The sequence below is a fragment of the Macaca nemestrina genome, chromosome 18 (assembly GCF_043159975.1).
Source record: "Macaca nemestrina isolate mMacNem1 chromosome 18, mMacNem.hap1, whole genome shotgun sequence".
NCBI classification, from domain to species: domain Eukaryota; kingdom Metazoa; phylum Chordata; class Mammalia; order Primates; family Cercopithecidae; genus Macaca; species Macaca nemestrina.
The window spans coordinates 2,532,456-2,545,456 of record NC_092142.1 but is presented as its reverse complement, the minus strand read 5'-3'; the positions used below and the strand labels follow the sequence as shown (position 1 = coordinate 2,545,456).

The 13,001-nt window shown below is 58.3% G+C and overlaps 1 protein-coding gene across 9 annotated transcripts in view; it reads left to right on the top strand.

The window, feature by feature from the left end:
* Window positions 1-13,001, top strand: part of LOC105485943 (polycystin 1, transient receptor potential channel interacting) — a 48,496-nt gene that overhangs the window by 3,224 nt on the left and 32,271 nt on the right. The window lies entirely within an intron of this gene.

The following is a 13,001-nucleotide window of genomic DNA, read 5'->3' as shown; positions in this document are numbered from 1 at the left end:
AGGCCGGAGTGCATGATCTCAGCTCACTGCAACCGCTGACTCCCTGGTTTCAGTGATTCTCCTGCCTCAGCCTCCCATGTAGCTGGTAGCTGGGATTACAGGCATGCACCACCACGCCTGGCTAATTTTTGTATATTTAGTAGAGATAGGGTTTTACTATGTTGGCCAGGATGGTCTCAATCTCCTGACCTCGTGATCTGCCCACCTCGGCCTCCCAACATGCTGGGATTACAGGCATGAGACACCATGCCTAGCCAATGTATTTTAAAAATACATACTTTTTTTTTTTTTTTTTGAGACAGAGTTTCGCTCTTGTCACCCAGGCTGGAGTGCAATAGCGTGATCTTGGCTCACTGCAACCTCCGCCTCCCGGGTTCAAGCGATTCTCCTGCCTCAGCCTCTCAAGTAGCTGGGATTACAGGCATGTGCCACCACGCCCGGCTAATTTTGTATTTTTGGTAGAGACGGGGTTTCTCCATGTTGGTCAGGCTGGTCTCAAACTTAACCTCAGGGGATCCGCCTGCCTTGGCTTCCCAAAGTGTTGGGATTACAGGTGTGAGCCACAGCACGAGGCAAAAATATATATGTGTCTTTAAGGCTGGTCAAGCAAAGCAGTGGGATTGGAGAAAGAACAAAGAATTCTACCTGGCTGTGATCAATTCATTGTAAACACCACTGTGCTTGGACCAGCCAGCTGATGTCTTTTGTTTTGTTTTGTTTGAGACGGAGTCTGGCTCTGTCATGTAGGCTGGAGGGCAGTGGTGAGATCTCAGCTCACTGCAACCTCCGCCTCCCGGGTTCAAACGATTCTCCTGCCTCAGCCTCCTGAGTAGCTGGGATTACAAGCGTGCCACCACACCCGGCTAATTTTTTAAAATATTTTTAGTAGAGATGGGGTTTCACCATGTTGGTCAGGCTGGTCCCGAACTCTTGGCCTCAGGTGATCCGCTTGCCTTGGCCTCCCGAAGTGCTGAGATACAGGTGTGAGTAATGTCTTTTATTTATTTATTTATTTATTTATTTATTTATTTATTTATTAATTATTTTTGAGATGGAATCTTGCTCTGTCGCCCAGGCTGGAGTGCAGCAGCACCATCTTGGCTCATTGCAAGCTCTGCCTCCCAGGTTCATGCCATTCTCCTGCCTCAGCCTCCAAAGTAGCTGGGACTACAGGTGCCCACCACCACGCCTGGCTAATTTTTTGTAGTTTTAGTACAGACAGGGTTTCACCATGTTAGCCAGGATGGTCTTGATCTCCTGACCTCATGATCCGCCCGCCTCGGCCTCCCAAAGTGCTGGGATTACAAGCGTGAGCCACTGCCTGTCTTTTAAATGTCCGATGATGTCTAGGAGCTTCCCTTCCTCTCTTTCTCCTTGTGCAATTTGTTGAAGAAACTTGACTCCTGCAGCCTGGATTTCCCACTGTGTCTTGGGGGTGCCACCTCCGCGGTGTCACCTCCATGGTACTGTGAGTGTGTCCTTCGTGTTTCTTGTAAATTGGTTATTGGAGCGGATATCCCATTGTCCTAGAGGTTGTCCTGGCTGGCACTGCCCTAGGTGTGGATGTCATTGGCTCAGGGCTGCCTGCTCTAAAGGCCACTTCCTGGTGCTGGGTGCCACTCACCCTGGCTGGGGGTCACCTGGGTCTGCTGCCGTCTCGCGAATGCTGGGGTCCAGGACTGGGCACATACGAGGGACTTGGTAGGTGCTTGGTTCACTGATGTAAAATATTGGAGCACCCAGGGCCTTGCCCTTTCCCACCTGCATCCCTGAAAGACAAGAGAGTGTCGGGGAGTGTAGGGGTGGGAGGCACAGCCCCCGGGGTCCCTGCCTGGGATTGGCGTCGGGGAAGATAGGCATTCTGGAGCGACCCCTAGGCCTGATGCCTTAGAGTGCAGCTGCCACCGGCACGGCTGCCTTGGGGGCTGACAAGGCCAGGGAAGGGCCCCCTGCTCCTATTTCTGGTCCCTGGATCCTGAGAGCGAAGACTAGGGATTGTCACCAAGGCCTCCATGAGCCCTTACCAGAAGGAGTGCTGCCCTTGAGGGCTCTGTTATCACTGGAGCCCACGTTCAAGCAACACGCAAATGATTCTCCAAGGATAGAGATAGATGATGGGGAGGGGGCTGGCCTGGAAGGACCCCCAGTGCAGGTGACACTGAAGCCAGGTTTCAAAGCTCTCTCTGGCCCAGAGAGAGTCCCCAAAGGGCAAGGTGACTGGGGGGCAGGGGTAGGGCCTCTGTCGGGAGCGCCTAGGAGAGGCCCGTGTCTTCTAGGAAGAGCCGAGCCCTGGCAGCCGAGCGGAGGTGGTGGGGAGGACTTGCATCCTGCATGTCCCAGCTGGCCTCTCCTGTGGTCCCTGAGCTGGATCCCACGTGGCTCCCGCACTCAGGCATTCAGAACGTGCATGCGTGGGAAACGGTAGTTTCTTTATTAGACACAAATGCAAACTTGCCAAACTTGTGGACAAAAATGTGGAGAAGAAATCACACACTCACTCCTGTATGCGATCGCCGGCAGGGGCCGTGGAGGAGTTGGGGAGGCTTTGGTTGTGTCTGCAGCAGTTGGGAATGTGGGTAGAGGAACCTGGAGCACCCGAGCTCCCGCTGCAGAGGTAACTGTGGAGACAGAGAGCACCTGCAGATCATCCATCCAGTGTCGGCTTTGCATCCAGATCATCCAGGGAACACTGTGACTCAGCAACAGACAGGGACCCCATTTAAACATCGGCAAGGGGCCACTCGCACCTGGAATCCCAGCAGTTTGTGAGGCCAGGGTGGATGAATCGCTTGAGCCCGGGAGTTTGAGACCAGCCTGGGCAACAGGGCGAGACCCTGGTCTCTAAAAAATAAAAGAACATGCCGGGCGTGGTAGTGTGCGTCTGTGGTTCCAGCTACTTAGGAGACTGAGATGGAAGGATCACTTGAGCTGAGGAGGTCAAGGCTGCAGTGAGCTGTGATCACACCACTGCACTCCAGGCTGGGTCACAGAGCAAGACCCTGTTTCAAAAAAAAAAAAACACACAGGATCCGAACAGAGATTTCTCCAGAGAAGACGCACAGATGGCTAACCCCGCGTGAGAAGATGGTCAGCCTCATTAGTCATGAGGGAAACACAAATCAAAACCACTGGCTGGCTGGGCGTGGGGGCTCACGCATGTAATCCAGCACTTCAGGAGGGCAGATTGCTTGAGGCCAGGAGTTTGAGGCCAGCCTGGGCAACATAGGAAGACCAACAAATAGATATTAGTGGTGGCACCTGTAGTCCCAGCTAGTTGGAAGGCTGAGGGAGAATTCCCTGAGTCTGTGAGGTTGAAACTGCAGTTAGCCGTGATTGTGCCCCTGCACTCCAGCCTGGGTGACAGGAAACACTGTCTTAAAAAAAAAAAAAAGGCCGGGCGCGGTGGCTCAAGCCTGTAATCCCAGCACTTTGGGAGGCCGAGACGGGCGGATCACGAGGTCGGGAGATCGAGACCATCCTGGCTAACACGGTGAAACCCCGTCTCTACTAAAAAAAATACAAAAAACTAGCCGGGTGAGGTGGCGGACGCCTGTAGTCCCAGCTACTCGGGAGGCTGAGGCAGGAGAATGGCGTGAACCCGGGAGGCGGAGCTTGCAGTGAGCTGAGATCTGGCCACTGCACTCCAGCCTGGGCGACAGAGCGAGACTCCGTCTCAAAAAAAAAAAAAAAAAAAAAAAAAAAAAAAAAAAAAAAACCAGACTGGGCGCGATGGCTCACGCCTGTAATCCCAGCACTTTGGGAGTCCAAGGTGGGTGGATCACAAGGTCAGGAGTTCGAGACCAGCCTGACCAACATGGTGAAACCCCTTCTCTACTAAAAATGCAAAAATTTGGCTGGGTGTGGTGGCACATGCCTGTAATTCCAGCTACTGAGGAGGCTGAGGCAGGAGACTCCCTTGAACCTGGAAGGCAGAGCTTGCATTCAGGCAGTATCATACCACTGCCCTGTAGCTTGGTCAACAGAGTGCGACTCCATCTCAAAAAAAAAAAAAAAAAAAGAAGCCGGGCATGGTGGCGCATGCCTGTAGTCCCAGCTACTTTGGGGGCTGAGGCAGGAGAATCACTTGAACCCGGGAGGCAGAGGTTGCAGTGAGGCAAGATCACACCATGCACTCCAGCTTGGGAGACAGAGCAAAACTTCATCTCAAAAAGGAAAGGTCCGGGAAAAGCCTGCGCCCGCTCCCCCGCGGTGGCCATGCCGGGCCCTACGCTGAGCCCTCTGTTTTCTTGTCTCTCCATTCCTCATCACGGTGCTGCAGGGTTGGAGCCACTCCTGGTCCCATTTTACAGACCAGGAAATTGAGGCTCTGAGAAGCCGTGGTGGAGATGATTTCATCAGCATGCTCTGGGGCAGACCCCTGGAGCCACACAGGGGGTGTGGGGCACACACCAGTGCCCTGGTTTATAGACAGAAGTGGCCATGGCGCTTCCGATTGGGGCTGGGATGTGCTTGGACTAGCTGAGGGGCTGAGGGGCCCTGCGCCCAGGTCCAGCTGTTTGGGTGCTGCCAGCCCCTCCCACCTGTCCCGCCCAGGCTCATCCCTGCTGTGTCCCTTCCCTCTGGTTTCCTGTTCAGTTTTAGGAAGGAGGCTGGGAACCCAAGTGTAGGGAATTTGGGCCCTGGAGTCAGACCTGGGTTCACATCCCAGCGCCTCCATTTCCGCTGTGACCTTGGTCCAGTGTCTCAGCCTCAGTTTCTTCACCTGTAAAGTGGGCTCCATGATTAGATGCGCCCTGTGGAGCAGTGGAGCAGCGACCTGGTTCAGCCACTGGTGGCCCTAACAATCATAACTTGTTAAAGTAGCTCCATCGGTCCCCTCGGGGGTTCTGGGGGCCCGTTCCCCTGTCCTGCATGCACTGTGAGACCTGCCCTGCCACAGAGCAGAGTGTAACAGCCTGAGGGTGAGGGGCACCCAGAGCCAGGCACTGTGCCTGTGCTCAGACTGGATACTGGGCAATGGGAGCCAGAGCAGCCTGGATGGGTGGACTTCTGTGGACCCCTCAGCATCCAGCCTCGGTGCCTTCAGCGCAGGGCCGCGTGGCTGTGGGGGCTCACAAGACCTGGCCCACTCCTGCTTGTGCCTGCACCTGAGTGTTCGTGCATTGGTGCCTTCTGACGCGTTCTAGTGTGTGTGAGACATGCGGAGCTGGGAAGTGTTGGCAGAACTGTGAGCGCCGTCTTCGCTCCTTTTGTTCTTTTGACCTAAACTGGCGTGCAGCACTGCCTGAGTTCTGTTCAGTGCCTGCTCTGACGTGCGGACCCTGCTGCAGCCTTGCTGTTAGGCAATGGCGGTGTGTGCCATCATTGGTGGGCACCAAGGGCCTTTGGGAGCTTTGGGGAGGTTGTGCCAAGCCTGAGCCCCGACATCTCCCTTCCTGGCTTTCTGTGGGCTCTTCTGAGGCCAGGGTGTCTCTGCGAGGGCCTCCTGCTGGAGCCGCCTCCGTGGATCTCTTCTGCCATCCTGGCCCACGAGCGGGTGATGCGCTGGCCACTGTCTTGTGACAGTGGCCTGGCACTGCTGCCAAATGTGGGTCCCGCATCTGCAAGCCCCTACCTGGTTCCCCTAGGGTATGGGGTGGCTCTGCCACTGCCCTCGCTCCCCGACCTTGGGGTGCCTCTCCCCCAGCTCGGGGGAGACCCTGCCTAGGATCTCTCCAGTGAGGAAGACACTTTGGAGGGAGACACACGTGTTCTTTTTTGGAGCTCTGCAGTGGCCGTGGAGCCCAGCCCACCGAGCGCCCTGGGATGAAAACATCCCGTTGCTGTCTGGGCCTGGCCCGCGCTCTGCTGCCTGCGCTCCAGCTGGCTGAGGCCGGGCACGTCTGCGGGCAGGCACAGCGGCGGGGGCGCCACAGTTCCCCTGCAGAGTGAGTGCAGCTGGAAAATGCAGCTCACGCCCTTTCCCAGAACACCTCGCTCTTCATGGCTTGGCAGCTGTCCTCGCCGAGGGGCCCGGGTGCCCAGGCACCGGTGGCAGGAGAAGGGCTACATCTGGGGCTGAGGTGGGCAGCGTCCTTTTCTCCCTGCAGCTCCCAAGGCCCAGCCCTGGCCCAGCTGGCGTTCCTGACCTTAGCAGCTCCATGATCTGAAGACAGGCTGGGTCCTGTGAGGCCACCTCGGAAAGGGCTTTGTGTCCAGGCAGGGGCGGAAGCCAGCTCTTCCTTCTGGTTGAGGCAGGAATGAGGCCAGTGCTGGGGCAAGCCGTTGCCCAGGGAACGTCACAGCTGTGGGAGTACAGGGGCTCCGGGTCCTGAGCCCATCCACTGTGCATCGTGGCCCTGGCCTCAGGCTGGCTCGTGCCATCATTGGCTGTGCCCACAGCTGAGTGGGTGATGGAATTCCAGCTGCCCGGCTGGATCCGTGCTGCTGCTATCTCCAGGGCACTGCTGCGCCTGCACAGCCGGGCTCATTGGCCAGTTCACTTGCCCCCCCACCCTCTTCCTGCCTTGGCTTCCTCCATTGACACACTGGACCCTGCTGGCTGCCTGGGGAGGTGTTTGGGGGATGGTGTGGGGGAGGGGGGCCCCTGGAGCCTCAGTGTACTCATCAGGAGCATAGGGCCAGAGCAGCACCTGCCCACGCCGGCTGTGACGGGTCAGAGTGGAGAGGGACGCGAGGGGTCGCAGCGCCTGGCTCCGTGTTGCAAGGAGCTTGCAGGCACTCCCTGCAAGCAGGGGCACCAGGAGCCGGCCCTCATTCTCCCCTTGACCTGGAAGGGTGACCCTGACCCCAGCGGCAGGTGGACGTGTATATGAAGCACCCTCCTTCCCACACCCCACAGGTGGGCTCGCCTCCAAACGGCCCTTTCTGAGCTGACTGTGTCTTTCCATCAGTGTAGGCAAGGACATCACAGACTCCCCTTTCTCATCTCCCTCGTTCAGGCTCCGAGGCCGGAGTCTCCATCCGTGTGCCTGCCTGTGGGTCCCGGGAGGACCTGAGGCTGCCCATGTCACCCCCAGCATCTCATCCTGGGAAGAGTTCAGCCATGGGAGGGATCTGTAAGGACAGAATGCCACTGGGTCTGGGGCTCCCCGGCTAGTCTCACACCCCAGGACCAGGACCCAGAGACCCTTATGCAGGGCTCTGTTGTTTGGGCCCTGGCAGCCTCGTCCTCTATCCAGAGGCTGCAACCCCCATCCCTCGTGGGGCCGGGGTTGCGGCTGGCCTCCCTGGCCCTCCCCATGGAAGTGGTAGGCGGAGCCAGCAGCCGTCTGCCCAGCCTGGGGCTGCACTGTGTTCCTTCAGATGAGCGCCGTCCCAAACTGCAGCCCGTTAATTTAAACAGGATCATTTCCGGCCCTGGAAACCTCCTCACTCTCCTTAAATAGAAAGGAGCACAGCACAGAGGGAAACAGATGAGGTCATGGCTCGCCTGGCCCAGCGAGGAAGGGGCCGCAGTGGGGGTGGCACTGCCGCCTGTCCCCTGTCCTCTCCAGCGCCCACACTGCGGCCCCTTTCCTCACCCTGGGCCTGCTCTAGGGAGGGATGGGCCTGGGGGTCCCCTTGCTGGGCTGAGGGGAACCGTCTCCTCCAGGAGAGGATGGGGCCTGGCAGGGGGCAGGGGGCCTCCCCGGGTCTGGCGTCCCGTCCTGCCCCTGCCGAGGGAGGAGCGGTTACATAAGCTCCACAGGCCCCTCCGAGCCGGTCCCCCCAGCCCAGTTTCCAGTGAGGCAGCCAGCGCGGGCGGGGGTGCCGGGCCTGGCGCACGCCTGCTGCTGACCACATGCGTCTGGAATGTGCAGATGTTTCTTTGGGGGCTCCGTCTGGCCCCCAGACCCCACTTAGCATCTGGTCTGGGGAGTGGGCACCTGGGGCAGTCAGCTCTGAGTGTGGGGCTCTGAGGCGGGTCCTATTTGTCCGTGGCCATTCCCTCTGCTGTGGATTGGGAGGGCCCTGGGGGCTGCCCCACACCCAGGGAAGTTCTCAGCCCCACTGTCGCGAGCCCCGACCACGGCTCCTCCTGCCCAGGAGTGCCTGCGGGGCGGAAGGCCCAGCCCCAAGACTTCCCGGCCCTGCCAGCCTCAGGCTTCACCCACCCTCGCGCCAACTGTGGGCAGAGCCCAGGGGAAGGCAGGAGAGCCGGCGCCCGGCTGGGAACATCCCTGAGGGGCCCACACTCCAGGGCCAGGGGGCCTGACCTGGGGTTCACTCGCCTGGGTGGCGGGCAGACCCGCTGCAGCATGAGACACGTGTCACCTACCTTGGGCTGGCAGGCTGGCCCCGCTGCCCACAGCCCTGGGACGTGGCCCCACCTGCGACAGGGGTGTGGAGGGGCAGCCTCCAGGCCTGGCCACATCCTCTGCTGTTCCTGTTCCTGCTCCAGGATGGTGCTGGGAAGGGGTGAAGCCCCCACTGTGGCCACACACCTGGGACTTCCTTCTCCACCTAATGGTGCCCCTGCAGCCGCTAAGGAGTCTGCTGGGTCCTACGCTAGGATGGTCCTAACTCCTGCCTTCCAGATCAGACACTCAGCGCTGGGGGCCCCTCGTGTCCTGGGGCTGGAGCACCGTCCTGCCCCCCATGGGGGTGCGCTCCTCTCAACAAGCCTGCTCTCAGCTTACCTGGGAGCACATCCTGGCCCTCGGTCACCCATCAGGCCGTCCCTGTGCACCTGGCTCCCACCCTTCCAGCTAACAGCAGGAACTGGGGCAAGGGGTATGTGGGGCAGCAAGGCCTTGGACTCCAGAGGACCCTGCACTCCACTCTGTGTTCTTGCCTGGGCTTAGGGCCACCCCGTGGTCCTGCTGCCAGATGCCCGGGCCCTGCTGTGTCCTCCATCCTTGCAGGGAACCAGAATGTGGGGGCAGGGCATCAGACAGTGGTGATGATGTCACCTGGCGGGTGCAGAGGAAGCCTGAGGGGCGGGGTGGGGGGCTGGCGCGAGGCCGCCTGGCTAGGCCTTGGCGTTCCCCCAGAACAGCGATGGCAAAAGCAGATGGAGATGTGGAAAAGTACGGGAGCAAGCGGGGTGAGGACTCCACAGGGACCCCTGTGCCCATCCCTGTTCCTGAAGCCCACACCTGAGTCCTGCCCAGGGCAGATGCTTGCACACCATGGGGGGCTGCATCTGGCTCGTGTCTGGGCTGCAGCTTGGTTCTGCTGTCCTGGGCTCTGGGAGCTCGGCTGAGCAGAGTCCCCAAAGCCTTGCTGTGTTTCTGGGCCGTGGGCCGGGGTGAGGGCCGGGAGAAGGAGCCAGCCCAGAGCCTGGCGTGCAGGGAGTGTGTGGCCAGCACCCGTGACAGGCGAGGCTGCCTGCTGGCGTGGAAGAAGTGTCCATGGCACCCCAGGCCTGGTCCGCAGTGGGGTGGGCGGGGAGCGGGTGGGCTCTGGGGTCCTCAGCTGACCTGACCCCATGCCTGCCCTGGCTTGTCAGCTCCCAGCAGCAGCCATTCTTGATGGATTTTCCAGAAAATGGGATGTGGCCAAACATTTTCAGGCTTTTTCTTCTTTCCTTCCTCCTGTGGCCTTTGTGGGAGCTGCTCCCCATGCCTAGGGGCAGGTGTGAGAGCCTGTGCCCCCTCCCCAGGGCTGTTTCACAGCTGTGTCCCTTCCAGGGGGCCTGCCTGTGTTCACCGTGGCCTCTGCAGCACCCCTTGCCCCCTAGAGCTGCTACCTCATTTCTCCCTGAAGCGTTGGTTCTGCTGCCGCTGCAGCCGCTGGCAAGTCCCTCCTCAGGTCTAACTGCCGTTCCTCATGGCACAGTGTCCCCCTCGGGCATGATGCTTGGGCAATGAGTGGGAGTCTGGCTGCCTCACCCTGTCTCGAGAATGGCCTCTTGCTGGTCTTCCAGTCGCCGGCCTGTCCCATCCCACAGTGGGATGCTGTGGACACCCAGCAGTGCGGCTGTGGGCACCCCCGTCCTTACGGGCAGTGGGGAGCACCTCAGCCCATGTCCCCACCTTGGTGTAGAGGAGGGGACGGCAGAGAAGCTGAGTTCAGTTAGGGGGAAAACGGTGGCCCTGCCAGAGGGGCCATTCCCTGTGTGCCTGGCCCCCAGATCCTCTCCCCTCCTGGAGCCCAGGGCACTGGCACAGGCTCTCTGAGTGTCCCAGAGCCTGTGGGGGAAGGGAGCTGCACCCCCAAGCATGCCCCCCATCTGCAGATGGAATGAGAAGCTCCGGGAGCCGGGTGCCCAGCACCTCGTCTATCTGGGCACCCAGCCCGGGTCAGGGCCCAGCTCCACCGTCAGTGGCTGGTGCTGCTTCCTGGCATGGAGAAGGCCTCGTCTGCTCTGTCCCCCTCAGCTGGGGTGGCCTCTGGTCCCCTTTGTTGGTTCCCCTCTGAAGCCCCTGCCCTGGCCCCGGGTCCCTCCGGGCAGCCTGTGTGTGCGTCTCTCCTGCACCAGGGTAGGCTGCTATGGGAGTGGAGCTCCGATAAGCAGGGCTGGAGGCTGGCAGGGGCCGGGCGGGCATTCAGGAATGGAGGCCACCCTACCTTAGGCCTGGTTGCCAGGTGGTCATTGCTGGGAAGAGCAGGTCTGGGCGGAGGCACCCCCTGGGTCACGTGTGGGGAGGGTGACACCTGGGGAAGTAGAGGCCCATGGCAGGCGGCTAGGCCTTGGGGGCCTGGGGAGCAAGGGGTTGGCGTGCAGAGCTGGGGAGGGAGCCACAGTCCCTGTGCCAGGTGCACTACTGGGAGTGCGTGGGACCAGGAGGGGCACCCAGGGTGGGCAACATGGTGACCCCGGAGGTGCCTGAGGCCGAGGGAACATGGAGTTCTCGGTTTGCCCTGGCTCTCTGGCTTCTCACCTGCTTGTCACCAGCACCAGGACCTGGTTTGTACTCAGGCAGCTCTGAAAAGAGAGACATGCTGCCGCCCTGTGGTTTCTGTTGCTTTTTCTCCACTGACTACTGACATGGACTGTCTTTCCCACAGCTGTGACCAATTGTGCTTCTTTTCATTGCCTGTTTTTTTTTTTTTTTTTTTTGAGTTTTCCTTTTTTTCCTCCCTCCCTCCTTTTTTCTTTTTCTTTTCCTTTCTTTTTTTTTTTTTTTTTTTTTTGAGATGGAGCTTCACTCTTATTGCTCGGGATGGAGTGTTGGAGTGCAGTGGCACAATCTCAGCTCACTGCAACCTCTGCCTCCTGGGTTCAAGTGATTCTCCTGCCTCAGCCTCCCGAGTAGCTGGGATTACAGGTGCCCACCACCACACCCAGCTAATTCTGTATTTTTAGTAAAGATGGGGTGTCTCTCTCCATGTTGGTCAGTCTGGTCTTGAACTCCTGACCTCAGGTGATCCGCCTGCCTTAGCCTCTCAAAGTGCTGGGATTACGGGTGGGAGCCACCGCACCTGGCTCCTTCCCCTTCCCCTTTTCCTTCTCTTCTCTCTCTCTGTCCTCCGTTTCTTTCCTTTCTTTTCTTGTTTTCTTTTCTTTTCTTTTTTTTTTTGAGACGGAGTCTCTCTCTTTTGCCCAGGCTGGAGTGCAGTGGTGTGATCTCGGCTCACTGCAACCTCGGCCTCCCGGGTTCACGTGATTCTCCTGCCTCAGCCTCCCGAGTGGCTGGGACTACAGGCGCCAACCACCATGCCCATCTAATTTTTGTATTTTTAGTAGAGACAGGGTTTCACCCTGTTGGCCAGGATGGTCTTGATCTCTTGATCTCGTGATCCACCCACCTCAGCCTCCCAAAGTGTTGGGATTACCGGCAGAAGCCACTGCACCCGGCCCCTTCCCCTTCCCCTTCCCTTTCCCTTTCTCCTTCCCCTTCCCCTTCTCTTCTCTCTCTCTGTCCTCCCTTTCTTTCCTTTCTTTTCTTGTTTTCTTTTCTTTTTTTTTTTTTGAGATGGAGTCTCGCTCTGTCGCCCAGGCTGGAGTGCAGTGGTGTGATCTTGGCTCACTGCAAGCTCCGCCTCTGGGGTTCATGTGATTCTCCTGCCTCAGCCTCCCGAGTGGCTGGGACTACAGGCCCCCACCACCACGCGCGGCTAATTTTTGTATTTTTAGTAGAGATGGGGTTTCACCCTGTTGGCCAGGATGGTCTCGATCTCTCGATCTCGTGATCCACCCACCTCAGCCTCCCAAAGTGCTGGGATTACAGGCGTGAGCCACCGTGCCCGACCTCTTTTTTTTCTTTTTCTTTCAAGACCGGGTCTTGCTCTGTCACCCAGACTGTACTGCAGTGGCACAATCAGAGCTCACTGCAGCCTCGACCTCCCTGGCTCAAGCGATCCTCCCGCCTCAGCCCCCCGAGTAGTTGGAACTACAACTACACACCACCATGCCTGGCTGATTCTTTTTTTTTCGTTGTAGAGATGGGGTCTTGCTATGCTGCCCAGCCTGGTCTCAAACTCCTGGCCTCAAGCAGTCCTCCCTACTCTGCCTCCCAAAGCACTGGGATTACAGGCATAAGCCACCACACCCAAATTCCTTTTCTTCTTTTTAACTGGAATAGTTGACTTTTTCGTTCTTAGCTGTGTTGGGAGAGTATTTTTGGCCTTCAATATGTCATCTAAGTTGCTAGTGCTTTTCTCAACTTGTAGTTTGTTTTCCGATTTTATTTATATTTTGTGTAGAAGTTGTGTATTTTAGGTGGAGTTAGGTCTGCTGGTCTTTGATGTTTTATTTATTTATTATTTATTTATTTTTGAGGTAGAGTCTCGCCCTTTCACCCAGGCTATGGTACAGTGATGCGATCTCAGCTCACTGCAGCCTTGACCTCTCTGGGCTCAAGCAATTTGTCTCACCTCCGCCTCCCGAGTGTTTGGGACCCCAGGCGCATGCCACCATGCCTGGCTGATACGTATTTTTTGTAGATATGGGGTCTCACTGTGTTGCCCAGGGTAGTTTCTAAATCCTGGGCTCAAGCGATCCTCCCGTCTCAGCTCCCACGGTGCTGGGTTACCGGCGTGCGCCCCCGTGCCCGGCCATCTTGGATGTCTCGTTTCTCCTGGGTTTATGCCTCAAGATGGTGCCTGCTCCCTGTGCTCCCTGGTAGCCTGGTAGTGAGCCTGCTTCTCACACATTCATACCTGGTTGTGGT